Raw genomic sequence first — 20,456 nt, forward strand, 5'->3', positions numbered from 1 at the left:
ACCACTTTTTGATTTTGTACAATAATTGTTCTCTTTGGAAATTTTTTAAAAGTCAGAAAAAAGAACACTTAGTTATTACCTCTGCACTGCTCAAAACAACTAATGATTGTAAGAATACTAGACCTGCAATTAAATAAAGTAAACAAAGATCTTGAAATATTAGTTTGAGTATCTCAGTTTCTTTATAAAAACATGGTGACATAAACAATAGTAAACATGCTACTTAGCATGTAAAAAATTTTAACCTTCTATGTGGCCTCAAATCAAAAGTAAGCATTACCATCTTTTTATAGTTTTTATATTTGAAAAATATAAATTACCAAATGTGTTATTTATTTTCTTTACTAAAAACTGTTAGTCAATTAGCTTTCTATTAAGCAAAGGAGCAATCCTGAAAAGGAAAATATTTATAACTTTCATAAGTTATACAATAAATGTCTTGCCTAACTTCAGGTTTCCTTTGTGTTACATAATTAGTGAAAATTTAAATAATATGTCCAAAATAAACTATTACAGATTTTATTGGATGAATAAGTATAGCTTCCATTTATTGACAGTCTGTGTTGGGATTTTCCTAGACACTTAAGGTGCTGAGAACAATGGCCACCAAATATGTCCTTGTCCTTGTTCTAAGAACTAAAGCTTGTGAACACTGTATGTGGCAAAAGGAATTGAGTTTGAAGATGCCATTAAGATTGATTTCCAGCTGAATTTCAGATGGGAGATTATTCTCATTGACCCAGTGTAATCATATGAACCCTTAAAGTTGGACAGTGGGCAAATGTTAGGGCCATAGTGACATAATATGACAAGGACTCAATCTGCCTTTGTTGGCCTTGATGAAGGCTGATGGCTGTGATACTAAGAATGCAAACAGCTTTAAGCTACTAAAAGACAGAAATGGATTCTCCCTTAAAGCTTCAGATAGGAAAGCAGCTCTGTTCACACCTTTATTTTGGTCCTTTAAGAGACCTATGGTAATACTCCTTCAGAGAAATAGCATAATATATTTCTTTTTTTTTTTTTTATTTTGAAGGCAATTTGTTCTAATTTGGTATGGAAAAACTAAAGACTAATTCGAGAGTCATATATTAATTCTTAATTGCTGTATTTTCTCAAGTCATTTTTGTCTTTTATTTGTAAATTACAAGAGAGGGTATTGGTCTTGGATGTTATTGTAAAAAGTAATATAAGCTCTTTTTCTGGGCTGGAATTATGGAGGGTGCTGAAGAGAAGAAAAGTTCCTGCTGTGCCAGAAACCCCTAAGAAACAGTGAATGAATTTTGCAGAGCTAAAGGTAAAGTTTTTGAGAATGAAGTTTGCCTAAAGGTGCTTTAAAAGGCAAAGAGGAAGAGAATGAATCTATGAAAAAGCCAAGCACTATCACAAAGAATATAGGCAGATGTACAGAAGCGAGATTCAAATGTCTAGGATGGCAAAAAAAAGTTGGCAAATTCTATGTACCTTCAGAATGCAAATTGGCATTTGTCATCAGGACCAGAGGTATCAATGATATAAGCCCAAAGACCATTAGGAGTTGCAGCTTTACCTTCCCCATACCCTCAATATCACCTTTGTTAAGCTCAGCAGGCTTTAGTTAACATGCTGTGAATCACAGAAACATATACTGTATGGGGTTACCTGAATCTAAAGTCCATGAATGAACTAATCTGCAAGTGTAGATATGGCAAAATCAATAAGAAACAGATTACCGTGACAGATAACACTTTGATGGATTGATCTCTTCATAAGTATGGCATTATTTGCATGCGGAATCTGATTAAAGAGAACTACACTTTCAAAAAATTATTAAAAGGAGCAAATAACTTTTTTCTGGTCCTTCAAATTATCTTCTTCACAAGGAAGAATGAAAAAAATAACCACCTATTTTGTTGAAGGAGGGGATGCTGGCAACAGAAAAGAACCCATCAACACTCATTAGAAGGATGAACTAAGGTAGCTCCCATGGTATTTTTGTAATCGGGATAGCTAATAAATAGTACCTGCTCTCAAAAGGAAAAAAAAAAGTATTAAAAGTCTAATCCATGTTTGACTTTCTCTGTTCATTTCTTCCTATTATACCACAGTATTTCCTCACAAGATGCGAATTTACTGAAAGTTTTTGTAAACATATAGCTTCACACCAAGGCAATGAATATTGATATTCTTATTGCTATTGATAACAGTAACAGTATTATTAGCATGATCATATACTATCAAAGACATGGAATCTCAGATGTACATATGAAATGACAGAAAACATATTTGTCAAATTAAACAGTTAATTCTTCTCTGAAGAAACATAATTCAGAAAAAGAGCCTTGCTATATTTGCAGTTAGTGCTCCAGAAAGACCTCTTGAAAATATAATACAAATATTTTTAAAAGTCAATAGTAAATATTGAGATGCAACAGTGGAGTGTCATATTCACAGCTGGTGGAAATACAAAATAATATAGCTTTTTTGAAAGACAGTTTAGCAATTTCATACAAACTAGACTTTAACCATAGAAGTAAAAAATCATGTTCTTGATGTTTTTAAAAAAAAGCTGAAAACCTGTGTCCACCCCAAACTGTGCCAATGCATGGTATAGAAGCTTCTTTACAGTTGCCAATACTTGGAAGCAACCAAGATGTCCTCCAACAGGGGAAAAAATAAATTGAATGTGATATATTGAACCAATGGAATAACATTCAGCACTAAAAACAAATAAGCTCTCAAGTCATGAAAAGAAATGGAGGAGATGTAAATGTATATTACTAAGTAAAAAAAAATCTGAAAAGGCTACACCTACTCCAACTACTCAATGACTGTATTCCACCTGCTACTATATATGACATTTACAAAAAGATAGAAATGTGGAGATAATAAAAAGATCAGTGGTCACTAGGGGTTAGGGGAATGATAAATAAGTAAACACAGAGTGTTCTTAGGGCAGTGAAATTATTCTGCAATTTACCACAATGTTAGTACATGCCATTATACATTAATCAAACTCCACAGAATATATAGGAGTGAACCCTAAAGGAACCCATGTGATAATGATATGTCAATGCAGGTGTTTGGACTATGACACTTACCACAAGTCTGTTGTGGAATGTTGAGGAGGCTGCTATATGTAGTACAAAGGGATTTATAAGAAATTTCTATACCTTTAGCCCAATTTTACTGTAAACCTAAATCTACTATTAAAAAATAAAACACATTGATAACTTATTAAATATACAGACTTAAATCTCCTACAAATTATATAAAAAGCAATTAAATATATATAGAAAAAGTAAAGACTATCACCCTATTAAGAAAAAATGTTGTCTATCCTGAAAATTAGAAATTATTATAAAGGAGAATCAGAGTGAATGAAATTATTTGTAAATAACTAGAGTCTATTAGTTAAATGGAGATATTCCCAAACCCACAAGGATTGAAAGTGAGGTGAAAAATAGAAGAGTATCAGATAAGTGAATATTTGTAGTATATTTTTCTTATTTGTTAAGGTAAAAGAAAATGATTAGATACAAAAAATCTGGTGTGTCATTGAGGGCACAAGTGGAGTTTGGATCAGCATTTATTACAGTAATATAATTTGTTTACTATAGCATGGCTAGGATACCACTGGCCAGAGGAGACTAAGTCAAGTCACAGAAGGAATTTCATAAGAGAAAGGACAGAAGTGAAGGGAATAAAAAAAAAATTATGAGTAATGGAGGTGGGAAAGGAAAAAAAAGGCAGAAGACATTTGGAGAGAAAACGGTATAACTGAGGATCTTAAATTTTAGATACAAAAATACCTCACCAGATTATATCAAGTCATTCAACACTCCTTTGTAAATTCCTGACCATTAAGAGAGTTAAACATTCACTAAGCATTATATAAATAGAGAAATTATTACATTATATTATTGTGTAGCTGTAGTTTGATGGAAATAATCTGGTAAAAAGATCTTTGAAAACACTAGAAATGTTATTACTCCATTTCATTAAAAGATATTTCATCATTATGTCATTTATTAACTGCCTTTGTGTAATTATAATCCAAAGACAGTTATTGGTTACCTTTTATACATCAGGTGTTATGCTGAATTCTGGTATACAGGAAAAAGATTCTATTCCTGTTTTCACAATGCCTTTTTTTTTAGTCATCTACTTTTTTAATGTATTTTCACAATGTTTTGAATCCCTTAAAGATTTAATTAAAATTTAGTCAAAAAATAAGTGCATTCCTTCAGTTTAAATGGTGTCATTTTAATAATATTTATAATTTTAAAATTAAATAAAGGTTAAATTTTGCTTGCTTATAATTTTATATATTTATTATTTAAATTCATAGAGATAGTATTTCATAAAGTTTAAGTCTCCCATACCAAATATAAAATAAAATGTATTAGCTTTTCATTGCTGGAAAAAATAATTGAGGAAAAAAAAAAAACTGAGAAGAGAAAAGATTTATGCTCTTGAGTTTCAGAGGTTTCAGACATGATTGGCTGGCTCCATTGCTCTGGCCTGAGGCAAGGTAGAACATCATGGCAGAAGCATGTGGAGAACGGCAGTTTCTTACCTCATGGCAGCCAAGAAGCAGTAAGAGGGAGAAATATGAACTGGGGGACAAGATACATTCGTCCATGATGCACCTCCAGTGACTACTTCCTTTAACTATGCCCCACACCTACATTTGCTAATCCACTGATGAGATCAGAGCCTCATGATCCAACTACCTTCTGGAAGGTCCTAAGTCTAAACCTTGCTGCATTGTAAAACAAGCCTTCAGCTTCAATCAGTGGGGGATACTTCATATACAAACCTTAACATAGAGCAAACATAAATGAACCAAATAGCTGCAATACTCATTTTTTAAAAATGAGAAATCATATTTCATCAGAATAAGAGACCAGTTTGCTTTAAATAATATTAGTACTGAAAGAAGAAGAGAAATCATCAATTTCTCTAAAATATTGCTTAGGTAGCATTTCTTTCTTTCTTTGGTAAACATTCATTCCATAGTGTAAAGCCTTTTAGGCAATTTCTAGGGTATACAGGAAGATCAGCAAAATGGCATCAAACGTGGTGGTTTATGAAATATGAAATCAATTGGCCTAAAATGTATTTTAGCACTCACATAAAAGCAGGTGACTACTGTAGATAAATAATCAAGTTATTTAATAAATATTGATATAGAAAATAATAATTATTGGATTATATTATAAAATGCTGACACTATGAACAATTTTCATAAATGGTAACTATCAGAGAAATATAGGATATGACATTTAAATATATTATTCATTTTACAGTACTAATTTAAATGCAATTGTACTTTAAATGTTATCAGAACTTATCTTTGCCTTGGATTTTGGGTAAATTTATCAATATTCCTTCCAAACTTAGAAAATATCTTTATATCATTTTAAAAATATGTCTGTATCATATTTTAACTACTCATTTCCCTTTTTTTGCAAGCAGGTGAGGTACATAATGTATTTATGCAAACTTCAATATTAAAATATGCTTCACAATGTGTCCTTCCTTTGATTTTTAATTCTGCTTAATATAATGGAATAATCAGAGTGAATTTTTTTTTTGGAGAGACTGGATTACTCCAAACTGATGAGCAACCAATATGGAATGTCAAAGTCTGGAATTTCAATGTCATGAGTAATGCTAAATAGCAACTCTGTCAACAACCACTTGAAAATATGCCCGATTCAAAACAGTATGATTTTAAATTTATCTTCACAGCCAATTCCCTTTCTATGTATGGTGATCATTATCAATAATATCATTTTACAATTATGAAATAATAAAGTGAAAGTAAGGAACTCTAAAAAACTGGAAAAACAGGAAAATACTGTTTATAGATATCAGTACGTTCTGACTGTCCTCCTGGTATTTGTGTTGGTAGGAGTTCTTTGATGAATTTATTTTAATGTCTAAACTATTGCAAATAGTAGGGTAACACAGATGAAATATGGATATCAAGACCATCTTTGAACAAGTAAGATTCAGTCACAAATAAGTCTCATGGGGAAAAATATCAATTGCTCTTTCACATTGTACAATCTAGAAATACGGATATGAAAATAAATTATTGGGTATATATTATGGTTGATATATATTGGAATAGCAAGCTTTAATCCCAATTTTATATGTTTAGCCAAGAGGGAACTATTAAACTATATGAGATTTTACACATCTTTCAACTAAATTAAAGATACAAACATTAAAGTTAACACTTGGGATATCATGAAGATTTGTGTGACTCTCTAGGGTGCCATAACCCATAAAGAAGGGAAGAATCCATAAATGAGCTTTTTCGTTTTCAGTCAAAGTATTGGTGAGTATCTTTTAAATTAATAATTTGGGAAGGCCACTAAGAGTTGTGTGGAATAGAAATGATCTGGCAGAGTTGAGGCAGGAAATAAGAATGATCAGAAGAAAATGAGAGTTGTTCTCTGCTTCTGAACAGATCTATGAAAACTAAGTGATGACCTATTTATTGTATATCATGTAGTGAAAGTCCATTTCAGAAATTTTCTGAAATATACCTTGACCATCTTTATACCAATTTAAAAAAATTGTAATTGAGAATACCTAGAAAGAACATATTACTATTAACCTAATTAACATAGTATGACAGAATTACACTGAACAACTGTCTAATTCCTGGTACATTAAAAGTTACCAGACAGATGATTTCAAGTCTTGTTTTGTGTTTCTGAAGGATTTTTAAACAATCAGAAGTAATTTTATATAGATGGAAATAAAACAGATTAAAAACATTTTCAGTCTTCATCTAAATAAAAGAATCTTACTATAGTATTTTGATAAAGTAGTTAGATATTTACAACAGCAATAATATTGTTCAAAGTAAAGATGCCAATATCTTAAAACTATATAAGAAATTTATTTTGATAATGTGGAGAATGAATAATAGATGATTAATTTTTAACAAATCATGAATTTTATTAACAGTTCAAAATCCCAACAAAGGGCCATTAGGGACACATGGAGACTCAGACTAAACATATCATCTTTATAATGAGTAGTAAAATACAGCTAATAATCTCTGTAAAACAAAATAAAACCATTAATCATTTTGCAGCCAACCCACAAGGCTCCATCCTTTTCTGGCCATTTGAAGCCAACTGATAAGGTTGTACTGGCCAGGCTGAGTACTGAGGGCAATCCTGAATTCTGTGTTTGGTAGGCACTCCCAATACAGTGGCCACAATGCCAGAAATTTCTGGTTATTTCATATCCATTTCCTCAGTCTCATTGACAGTGTTTAGAGTTTTGGTTTTGAGAATACTTGAGATATCAAAGATGCCCCCATGGACTCACAGCTTCCTCAAGAGAGGATGGCTTACATTTTCCTTCTCTGCTTCCCTCAGCTCTCTCCCACACAAGATAGGAGAATGGAGGTCATCTGAATCACAAGTTATTTTATATGCAAATTCTTGTTATGCAAGGGCATATCATTATAGGCACAGGGAGACTACTGCTGGTAGAAAACTTTCAGCCACCAGCCATCTTCAAAATCATCTGACCCAGGTACCCTGCCCAGGGCAGCAAATCCTATCCTTGGTTAATCCAAGTGCAAAAAACTTAAGTCCTCCACCCGACTTAGGTCTATTCTAATTTCAAAGCTCCCCTCCACTCTCAGAGGACTTTGTTAAAACTTCAATGCAGTGTAACTTTTCCCTCTGCTTAATCCTGCTTTTCCCCTTTTTTGTCCATAGCTGGTGATCCCCAAATCACCTCCCAACAAATTTCCTACGAGTTTCTTACCATCTCAGTAGTTAGAATCTGTGAAAATAAAAAACAATTAATAAAAGAGGGGGGCAGCTAAATTTGGAAAATACTCAATTTAATTTCATGACTTTAGAAATGTTCAGATGCCTAGAAATGGGAATATAGAAAGGAGATGGTAGTACTTAGACAAGTATGGAGGCCAGAAAGCATCGTGGATGAAAAAGGACTGTGGTGGACCCAGACAGATCTGGCTAGAATTCTATTTTATTACTTATTACCTGCTTGGCACCATGTCACTTACAAAGTCTCCTACAGCAGACCTGGCAGAGTGGCAGCCCTTGGGCTACATTTGATTTGTTTTACAGTAAAAACAAACAAACAAACATGATTCAATTGCCATCCTTAAATATAGGAATACTTAAAGTAAAAATAAAAATCCACATATCTAAATTCTTTTGGAAAAGCTAAAATCTGGAAATGCTTAGCTCCCCTGAACACTTGGTGACAATCCTGTGCTAAAGGGTCCCGTCCCCCTTCAATAAAGAACACACTTTCTTAGTGAGTGTATCATGTATTACGGCTTTTTTGATAGTTTATGTTACTTGGCTGATTCATTTGCAAAATGAGTTACATGAAGGTAAAATCACCTATCTTTTCAATAAATATATTGGATATAAAACACCTAATGCAGATCTAGTTATATAATAAGCAGATAGTCACAAAAAGCAATTGTAGTATTTATTATGGTAGTGCTGGAATTATTGACCAGATATAAAAGAGGATACAGCCAATATAGAATACTTTGGCTGTAATTAAGAACATAAGCTATGTAACAAGCAGATAAGACCCGTGACCACGTGATATACTAGAATTTATGAGTAATTAAATAGTAAATTCCATACTTAAATCAGAGGAAACATTTTTAACTATTTCTATAAGTTATGTTATTTCATTTAATTTATCACAAATGCATCTATTACATATTAAGTCTAAATAATGACTAATGTGTTTACAGAGAACATTTCCAAATATCTGTATTTTTGGTTTTTATTTTTTATTGATCTTTTTGCATTTTTAAAAATTGCAATCCAACTATCCTGGAGAAAGGAACCATGCTGTCACCTAATAAAAACTACTCTGAATTGTTGGAAATTTTTTTGTGAAATAATCAATAGTCTCTAGATTCTCCCTACCAATTAAATCTCATCTTAGTGACAGGAACCAAAAAAAGCAACAGTAGCTACTATCTCCTTTAAAGAATTCTTGGTTACATAATAACAAGTGAACTTTATATTACCATTATTGTAAATAACAACTGAAACTGTACTTGGAAAGCAATATTTACTAAACCAAAAGCATTAAAGCACTTCAGTATAAAATTTTAAAAACATAAATATATATTTTGGATCAATATGAGCTTTTCAGACTTTTTCACACATTGAGACATAATAACCACATATCAAACTATGGTGATAAAAGTACATTCAAAGTGTCCACACTTGGAAACATGAAAAACACTGCCAAAGAATATCATATTACTTTGCCACACTTGTATACGTCCTTACAAAGAACTGTCTTCAGAGCTTGCCAGAAAATCCTTCCAAAAAAAGAAATAATTGAAAGGAAACGAAATGTTGATATGATACACAATGTTTGTTTTCTACCTATTCAGTCCTTCTTAATTGCTAACAGAATTTCTATTTTATCTGAATTTATACTTCATGTCCAGACATTTACTGTCTCATTACTCTGGGCAATGAATCATGATTGCTCTAATCCAGTTATGATGATGCTGTTCCTTGATTTTTCCAGTCTGGACTCTTTGTAGAATAGCTGTATTATCATATGGGGCCAATAAAACTAAGTGTACATCTGCTTGGGGGTATTCTGGAAAAGCTTTTGCCATCTTTATGAAAAGAGAATAGATGAAGCTATTACAGCCCTTTTGCTTTTTTCCATCCTCTTGCTTTAATTTTGGATATGATATTTGTTGCTGAGGCAGTCTGCTGCCTGGCAAATCCAAAATGCTCTATTTTTATTTTTTAAGTAATAGCTAACATTTGTAAAGAGTTTAGTATTTGTGACAGCATGTGACAGCATGCTCTGTGGCTCATTGCATTTTAGCTCATGTAATTTCAACTATCCAAGCAGTGTATTACATATGTGTACACAAGAGGAAACTGAAGGTCAGCAAGAAAAACTGATGAACTGAGTTGCCTGTGGTCACATTGGTAGCTGCTAGAAAAATTGGAGTTGGAACCCAAGATTGTTTGACACCAGCAGCATGGATACACATATATATATATACATTATTATATATACATGGATATATATATATGTATATCCATGTGTGTATATATATATATATATATATATATATATATATATATATATATTTCCTTCCTCAAAAATAAAAGCAACCTCAGTGTTTATAGAGCAAATGGCCAGTGCTCAAAAAGTCAACAGACTCCATACCATCAAGAAATTGGCAAGCCTGTTCGGCTAATGACACCTTTATTATAATTTTTCATCAATGACTAAAAGCTCCATTAAGAGGTAAGAATAAATCTGAAGTTTTTCTCTGGTTTGAGAAATCCTTAATGTGCATTAGTTGCAGCTAATTCTCAGAATACTTTCATGAATTCAGGCCTCACAATCACCCTCTTTTTAGAGACCAGAATTAAGTCAACTTAAGTGTGGTTTTGGAAGAACAGCCAGACCCTTTATATCCTTAGATATCCCCTTCAGGGGCTACTCCACTAAAATGTTTTGGCCATTAATACGGGGACTGTGTCAAAAGAGGGGCATGTGGAAGCAAAGCGTCTCCTCTTTGTCTAATATAATAATAAGTACCAATGAATACTTCAAATGCTTAAAGATACAGAGAGTTAATTGCAGACAAAGTGGATAGGTTTCAATGCCAAGATTAATCATGCTACAGTTGGTAAAAGAGAAATATGTTAGTTTTCTATTGCTGCTGTAATAAAATACCACTAATTTAGTGAATTAAAATATTGAAAAATTGTAATGTTACAGTTCTAGAGGTCAGCAGTCGGACAAAATCAAGGGGCTAGCAGGACTGAGTTCCTTTCTGGAAGGGAATAATTTGTTTTCCGTCCGTCTTCAATTTCTAGAAGCTTCTAACATTTCTTGACTCATGGCCCCATCTTCCATCTCCGAAGCCAACAGTGAAGGGTCAGGTTGAAGTCCATCCCCTGTCATCTTCTCTATCGGAAACCATGGAAAAGTTCTCTGCTTTTAAGAGCCCATGAGCTAAGATGGGGCCCACCGAGTTATCCATAATGATCTCTTCATCACAAATTCCATTATGCTGATCAAATCTGCAAAGTCTCTTTTACTTTATAAGGTAACTTATTTATGGGTTCTAGTGAATAGAACGTGGACATTTTGGGGTGTCATTATTGTACCTTTGACAGTGCAATAAAGGTTTACAAGTGCACATTTACAGGAAAGTGAAAAAAGGCACTATTTTACTCGATCCATAACACTTGGATCAGTGCTAAGTTAATGAAAGTACCAAGAGAAAAATATTTTTTGAATTAGAGAAGTTTGCTTGAAATTTGTTCTGGTGACAGTAATAAAGTGTATAAAAAGATGGCTTATAAGATGTCCTCATGTCTAAATATCTTGCATAATATCTAAAACATAATATAAAATATTTAATTTATAAATGAGTTAACTGTATTGATTTTAAGAAAAGGTTGAATGTATGGGCAATTCTTCCAGTCTGTCATATTTGTCAGGAATAACTGATAATCAACCTAAAAAAAATACATAAGTTACCTCCAAAGGAAGATGAGACATAAGCTTAAAATACAAATGGCCATACCTAATGAACCAGCTATTTTCTATTATCCCTACGCCATGATCTGTTCTTTTCCCTGGTAGTCAAACATGCATAACATACATTAGCAAGTTCCTTTGCTCACTAGCTTGTGGTTATGTTTAGCCAGTGAGACATCCAAGGGAAGAGTGGAATCAAAGAAGATAAGAAGGAAATGGAAGGCAAGGTTTTCATTCCCCTGGCTCCTTCCAAATTGCCTCAGGCTGGATGTATTCAGCACCCTAAGGTCAAATTTCATCTTTACTTCACTTTCTATACAAGACTTTCTTCCTCTTAGTGGAGATAATTTCATTTTCCACGTGTCCTTTTATATCAAAAAAAGGTAATGGCTTCAATCTGGGCATAATCCTTGTGATATTTCAATATTTTATTCCCATATTTCCAAATATATTTGTTAAACTCTCCTGAGCTTTTAAATTTGTAAGCATTGTTTTGTTTTGCTCTTTCTTGCAAAGATCCATGATTGGCATTGCCAGGGATACAGCATTTGTGGCTTAAAAAGTAGGAAAAATTATCAAAGAATGTCAAAGAAAATGAGTAGCAAGAATATACTCTACTTTCATGTATATTTAAAAGTAAAAACAAAAATATTGAAAATAAGGAATAAATGCCAAGGTAAAAATTTGTCACTTTTTTCTCTTATTGTATCAAGTATAAAATGATGCAATTGATTTCACATTTTGAATTATATATAAGCAATGGGAATATATTGGAAGATAAATATCAATAAAGATCCTGATTAACAATATAATGTATAAAAGTTTTTATAGTGTGAGTTCTGGATACATTCAGAGAAGTTAAAGTGGTTATCCAGAGGCCTAGTAGATAAGGCATGCCCCCAACATGAGTAGTTCAAAATGTAACAAAACAAATTCTTTCTCTCCTTGAGAATGTTTTAACATCTGGAATATTAGATATTATATTTCTCTCATTCACACTTAATTGTACATGTACAACTAATAAAATCTTTAACTGTGTGCACTATGGATGCAAAATGGAAAAATATTAGTTAATACATCTTTACTTAATTTTTATTATCATGCAAAATAATTAATGCAAAATGCTGAGGACCACAGTCTTTACTGTGAATTCTAAGATGTACAAAGTTCATAATATTGAAACAATTTTCTTCTTATTAATTGGTATTGATGGATGTTTAATGAGGTATCTTAGTTAAGCTAGTGATTATTATTGTCAAAGTTTAAACAGAACAATAATTAGTGAATTTGATGACTACTATTTTCCTTTGGTTAGTATTTAGTATTTAATAATCAAAACACATCATTTACATGTATTCTAAGTATGCCCCTTATTATTTTCCTGGTATTCAAATCATTCTGACATTTACAAAGGTGAAATTAAAATTGCAGAGTTGAAACCATGAAGAACACAAGCTTATACAAAAGCAAATTCTCATAGGACTTTAACAACAAACAGTACAAGTTACCGGTCAAATTATGAGCTATAAATTCTCACCTAGAAATAAGAAAAGTGGATTTGTATTGAATATATATAAACATTCAAAACAATAGTACATATTAAAGTAAGTGAACATTTTTAATAGAAAATAAAAGGGAAGACATTTGCAGCCAAAACATGTGTTTAAAACTTTTATTCTACTACCATTTCATCTAACTTGAAACCCTTAGGGAAAAGTCTCCTACTAGCAAGATTTTGGTTCTCTATCTGCATTACAACAAAATGTGTTCCTATATGATTGCTATTATGCAAAGATTTTTTTTAATGTTTTGCCTGTTATATCATTTTTATCAAAGTAAAAACTCCTAAAGGAAAAAAGCTGGATTCTTTGGTTATCATATTTTTGAGCAAAAAATACATCTCTGCAAATCTCCCATTGAGAACATAGTAATTGCTTAAGTTGGCAGAACACATCTGGCATAATAAAGACAGGAATATAAAAGTCCTTGATGTAACCAAAGTGTTTATCAGTTTTAGAACACTCCAGTTACTGCCAGATTCTAGAAAATATTTAATTAGGCATTGGCTCTCTTTTCATCTTCACTAATTTAAGGTGCTGCCCTCCTTATTCTCATGGGTGCTGAAAGAATCAGAAGCACAAACTGCATCAAATTCTACTCCCTAAATATCTCCATTAGTAACTACAATGATGAGTCAAAAATCTTTCACTAGTGAGCTAAGGGAAGTAAAATCTTCATTCATTTACAGAAAGATAAGTTACCCTAAACACTCTCATGCTTTTAAGTACTTCCTTAAAATTTGGAACTTCTCCAGTTTAACTCCTAAATTTTTGGGAGTGCTTTCAGCTGGCTGGTACATACTAATTTAGTAGCAATATAAACTCATATGTGAGTCATCCCTGATGTACAAAAACAGATGAACAATGTAGGCATCCAGATGCGACCACATATAATTGATACATCCCAATTGTTATGAGAGTTTTTAAAAATACATTGCTTTTTAACTGCATACGTGTTTTAAAAAAACATATATTTAAAGATAATTGAGTATTTATTGCAAAATTAATCCATTTTGTTACTTAAAAAAATTCAAATAATGCACAGATGTGAAAAATGCAAAATTCACCTTTGTAACTCTCTCTCTCCTGCCCCTTCTGGTTTTGTTGCTTCTTTGTATGTGTGTTTGGCAGTGTTAGAGATCAATCCTGGGCCTCACACCTGGGAGGCAAGTGCTTTATCACTGGGCTTCACCCTCATTCCTACCATCACTCTTCTACACTTAGTCCTTCTACTCAATACTTTCTAATCTAACTATAAAAAAATTGTTGTCTTGGTTTCCAAGCTTCTAAGTTCATTTTAATTTCATAATCAATCATGAATATTTTTCTATGGTAGTAAATATAAGCCCTCATTTGTTTTAATGAAAAGACTATCACAAATTAAGGATGTCTTATAATTTATTTGAACATTTCTTTAATATTAGTATCTAGTTTCCTCCAAATTTTTTAATAGTAATGCTGAATTAAACATGTTATATAAAGGAGAAGAAATCCTATTTTTGGCAATAATACCCAGTACTTCTAGAATTCTTTGGTTTTAAAATGTGCAGAATTTAAATTATGCTATTTTATTTGATGAGTTTGTATAGGTGATAGTGGTGGCTGTGAATTAACGAAAATGTTAACACCTCTCTAGTTGCTATGTTTTAACTGAAATATGAAATCCATGCTTACTCTCATCACTTTGAATATCTTTGTTCTTGAGTTTACTCTATTAACACATTGTTTTGTTATGATCATCATAAGGCAGGCCATCTCTTTTCCCTCCCTGGTGCTGCCTTAACTGCTCTTCTAGGACATCCATGCACTGACCCAGATATTATTTTAATTGCCAATTAAATGAAATTCCATGCCATGATTTTACATAGCTTAATAGGCTAGAATTTTAATGACCTGACATGTTTTCCAAATCCTGTGAATAAAGTTTCTCACAAAGATGAATGACCGAATGCACGCCCTGTAGATAACTTCACTTTGGGTAAGAAGGCAAAGATAGCTGCACTCTCCATGAAGCCTTTTTCATAAGGCTTGAATCACATTCAGGAAGGAGGAAACCACGTGGTCTGATTACCGCTTAATAATGCTACCTCTTAATATTATCACATTGGACATTAAATCTCAACACCTAAATTTTGAATAAACACATTCAATCCGTAACACCTTTGTATCCTCAGCATCTAAGAATCTAAGAGCATGTACCTCTGTTACTAAAGGTTAAATGATTTAATTGATGTATTACTTTTTTTTTCCCCTTGTTTTTTGCCATGTCAGGAATTGAACCTAGGGTCTTGTGCATGCTATCACTTAACTATACATAGGGCTCCAGATGTATTATGTTTTTGTTATGGTTGTTGTTGTTTTGGCACTGGGATTGAACCAAAGGACACTTAACCACTGAACTATATACCCAGCCCCTTTTTGTGGGGCAGAAAACTAAGAAGGCGCCTGGCTAAATGCCAGTAGGAGGACACTGAAGTTGTTTTGAAACCTCCCTGATTGGCTTACTTCTCTTCCGTGCTCACATACAGCTCGAGCTCTTTATTAGAAACTATGGTATGGGTATATATGTGAAATTCCTCCTGCTGATTTGACCTTTATGTTGATTGGTTCCCAGTTTTCTGTGTTTTAAAATGATTGGCTTTTACTCTTTATATAAGTTGTGTGTGCTTCCTCAATAAATGAGATGCTGCTTTGACTCATCTCCCTGGTGCATCTGATTATCCTCTGGTGGGGAGGGCTGGGTGGGCAGCCGGCCGACCCTCACCTTTCTTGATCCCTCTGGGTTGGGACATGCTCTCTTAAGCCTCTCTGCAGATGGAGTGGATAGAAGAAGCTAAAAACCCCAACACCTTTTGTTTATTTTTGAGACAGGGTCTCCCTAAGTTGCTTAGGGTCTTGCAAAGTTGCTGAGGGCGGGCCTTGAACTTGTGATCTTCATGCCTTGGCCTCCTGAGTTGCTGCATTTACGTGCATGCACCACCATGGCTTTTATATAGTTGAACAATATGATAAATATCAGGCCTATACTCCAACACAAACATTCCATAAAAATTAAAATACAGTAATATTGGATTTTAAAAGTATGACATTAATTTGAATAGTAATCATTAAACAAATTTCCAACAAGTAGCATGCTTGATACTGTGTTATGAGATTAACCTTTTTATATATTTCTGTATTTTAGCCATGCACAAATTATTTTTCAGCTCTGATTTAATATTGCTCATTGTTGAGGTATACTATAAGATTATTTCTAGATTGTTACCACTAAGAAAATTATCTAGGCTTCGGATACATTTAATTTAAAGAGCTATATATAGTTAGGGGTGTAACTTTGTGCTGAAGTACATATTCAACATATGGGGAGCCCTAAGTTTAATACATAGCACCAATAAAAAAAATGAAAAGAAAAAGTAATTTGCCAATTTATAAATTGTCTTTAACATTTTTTCTAAATATACCTTTAATTAATGTTGTTTGTTTCCTAATTATTCTTTTTTTGGGGGGTGGGATACTGGGAATTGAACTAAGAGGCACTCAACCACTGAGACACATCCCCAGCCCTTTTTTGTAGTTTATTTAGAGACAGGATCTTCCTGAGTTGCTTAGTGCCTCACTTTGGTTGAGGTTGGCCTTGAATTTTCAATCCTCCTGTCTCAGCCTCCTGAGCTTCTAGATTACAGGTGTGTGCCACCATGCCTGGCCTACTAATTGTTCTTTACCTGAATCTTTTTTCCACATCAGAGAATATTTGTAAATATTACATTCTTATAAAATGAAAAAAAGTTCTTAAATTTTAAGGAGAAAGTAGTAAATGCCAACAAAGCTGATAAATTATTTAACATTATTACCTATCATAATTTTTCTCATTCTCATAGTTTATGGTAGTTCAAGAAGTTAGAAAATGAAATTCTGAACAGAATGTAAATGAATAAAAACTTCATTTGCCAAAAAAATTATTTTGAAATACTTGGATAAATGAGACAATAGAATTTCAAATAATGGGATGAGTAACTGTGTTAGTCTGCTTTGCATTACTGTGACAAAAATCCCTGAACGAACAACTTAGAGGATGAGAAGGATTTATTTTGGCTCACAGCTTTAGAAGATTGAGTGTAAAATTGGCTGACTCCAAGGCATAAACATCATGGAGGAAGGGCATGTCAGACAAGACGTGCACAGCTCTTAGCAGTCAGGAAGCAAAGAGAGAGAGACAGAAAGAATTCAGGGGCAGATAGAGTCCAAGGCACACACTTAGTGACTTACATGTTCCAGCCATGTCCCACCCCTGACTATATAAACTAACCACCCAGGAATCAACTCAAATAATTAATCCGTCAAATGGATTAATCCAAGGATGCAGTTGCAGTTCTTACAAACCAATCATTTCCTAAAAGGCCTACCATAGAACCTTGTGCACTGGGGACCACACTTTCCACACATGAGCTTTGCAGGGTAGGGGTCACTCCACATCCAAACCACAACAGTAAATGAAAAAAATAAATAAATAAATTTTATGAAGGATCAAGCACTTTTCTGAGTCACTTATTTCTTTCCGGGAAGATATTCACCTTCAATAAGTGTAAAACATCAAAAGATGACATGTTTCAAGGATAAACACTACTTACACTTGCATATGCCATAAAGTCTCCTGAAAAATATTTATTACATTTTATGCTACATGAAGACATGACAACTGTCTGGTCCCTAAAATACTCCTTTGTCTCCTAAACACTTCACTGGCCACTCTTCCCCTGGTATCCATCAAAATTCCAAGATGGAAGAAAAATTAGCTTGAATATATATAAAGCATGGTGTTGATGACAATACAATAAGTTTTTTTTTCTTCTCACCACAAAACTCTTAGTTACAAAGCTTTAAAATTCAGAACATTGTATTTTACTCCTTTTCTTCCAAGTCCAGTAATTATCAAGACTTATTGAATATACCTGTGCAAATTTTTCTCCCCAAATTTCCCTTTATTTTGCATTTAAATTCAAGAACTTTTTACATTTTACATGATCTCAATGATCTCCTAAACACCAATCTCCTCCTCTTCAACTCACCACAAACTACTTCTTAATATTTTTTCTTTTTCTTTGTTTTTGGGTTTTTGTTGTTGTTTGTTTTTTTGTTTTTGTTTTTGAGTACCAGGGATTTAACTTGGGGGTACTCAACTACTAATCTACATCCCCGTTTTTTTGTACTTTTTTTAGAGACAGGGTCTCACTGAATTGTTTAGCACCTTGCTTTTGCTGAGGTTTGCTTTGAACTCACAATCCTCCTGCCTTAGCCTCCTGAGCCGCTGGGATTACTGTTGTGCACCACCACACCTGGCTCAGAATATTTTTCTTAACTACTCCTAGCCCTTAGGGGCATTTTATTATCTGCACAATGATGTTTATACTCCTTACTAAGCATTCAAAGCACTTTCTCTCTTTAAAAAAAAAAAAAAAAGTCATGTATAGACAGGGTCTTCCTGACTTGCTTAGGGCCTAGCTAAATTGCTGAGGCTAGCTTTGAACTCTAAATACTCTTACCTAGCCTCCTCAGCTGCTGGGATTATAGGTGTGTGTCACAGTGACCAGCTCAAAGCAGTTTTATGTGTGGCCCCAAACTTACTGTTTAAATCATATCGATAATAATTTTTCCTATGTGGTAATCCAAGGTTGTTGTAAGCACACATCCAATAGACAATTCTATGTGCACATCTTACACCTTCCCAGCATCTGTCAATGCTTTTTATCGCTTTTCTTGTTTTAGATCCCAACTCATATTGGAAAAATGCCATAAACCCTTTCCTGAAATATTCCATTTTTACAACTACCATAGATTAAAGTATTCTTCTGAGAAAATCTTTTATCTTGTCTCCTCTTATGGCACTTATCACTTCCTATATTTTATTATGATTATTCCTATGGCAATTCTCCTAATAGACAAAGCTTATTAAATAAAGAGTTTCATTTTACAAATATCTATATTATGGATATTTATCAAACATTAAGAGAATAAATTTTCTCATACAATGATGAAGTTTAGTGGTTAGTAGCCACCATGTCCTGGTGAATCACTTGCCAACTGACATTTACTGAATGAAGCATTACAGAATGAATGCAGCAAAGAAAACAGTAGTGGGTGGTCAGGGAACAGCTGTGGTGGGTCAACATACATTCTATACAAGCACAATGAAGGTAGATATAGATACAAGTACAGTGAGGTCATGCTTTTTCAAGTGTGGCCCAAAGATTGGATCCAGAATGGATGTTTATACAGCAAGCAAATTCTTGGTTTCTTGAATAGGCCAATTCAATATTTATTTAGAATCTAAGAAATTATTAAAGATTCTTGTCCCACCTTTCCTAATGATTATTTTGCATACTGGAGTTCACACTACACTGTAAGCAGTTAATGAGAAATAAAATGCCAAAATAGTCAACTTTTTATATTACCAGTTTCCCTATCCTTGGATTCATACACAGTTTGAAAATATCTGAAAAAAAAAAAAGAGTCTGTAGTGAATACGCATAGACATTTTTCTAGTTATTGTTCACTAAACAATACAGTGTACCAACTGTTTACCTATAATTTATATTATATTAGGAATTATAAGTAATAGAGAGATGATTTAAAGTTTACAGAATGATGTATGCAAGTTATATGTAAATACCACGCTGTTTTATTTAAGGGACTTGAGCACATTTGAATTTTGGTATTTGGTGACGTCCTGGAAAAAAAAAAATCCCCCATGAACCATTGTCCATAACTTTACATGATTTTGAACACTGTTTACAAAATTTCAGTGTGACTGTAACTCTTCCAGATCAGTTTTTTTGAGCATGACACAAATAGCAATGGAAGTTGCCCAGTTTCCACTTCTCTCCAGAAGATAAGCTGTATTAGGCTGTAACCTTGAAATACGAATACTTAGTATCACAGTTTCTTGAAACCCTTCTTAATATTTGACAAGCTGATCCCTAGCCACACTCAGATCATCAGTCCTAGGGCTTGTGATCAGGTGTCTTGCTCCTCTTTCATTCAGCCTCTTGAAGTTGTTAGTGAAAAACAATAGCACTGTATTTGCACCAGGCAGGAGATGTTTGTGCCTGCTCATGTGCAACACAGGCAGGCCTGAAAAGATTAACTCTGGGGCTAAAGGGTGACTAGTGCCTGGAAAAGGGACACTTCAGAGAGCTGATGGAATGAACTGTTGAAACGAACACTGAAGTTAAGCATGTGACTGCGACTGACGCAATCCATTTTGCTTTTCTTTACCTGCCCCAGAGTTCTGTGTGCTACCAGGATATAGTTCTCTGAGAGATCCAAATTTATCCTTGTTAAAAATCC

The 20,456-nt window shown here is 33.3% G+C and overlaps 1 protein-coding gene and 1 pseudogene across 1 annotated transcript in view; one reads left to right on the plus strand and one right to left on the minus strand.

Moving 5' to 3' along the window:
* The window catches only part of Ccser1 (coiled-coil serine rich protein 1), a 1,032,529-nt gene that overhangs the window by 819,975 nt on the left and 192,098 nt on the right, over nt 1–20,456 (minus strand). The window lies entirely within an intron of this gene.
* LOC143406295 (large ribosomal subunit protein uL30 pseudogene) lies at nt 1,216–1,955 on the plus strand (annotated as a pseudogene).

The sequence above is a fragment of the Callospermophilus lateralis genome, chromosome 8, assembly GCF_048772815.1.
Source record: "Callospermophilus lateralis isolate mCalLat2 chromosome 8, mCalLat2.hap1, whole genome shotgun sequence".
Taxonomy (NCBI): domain Eukaryota; kingdom Metazoa; phylum Chordata; class Mammalia; order Rodentia; family Sciuridae; genus Callospermophilus; species Callospermophilus lateralis.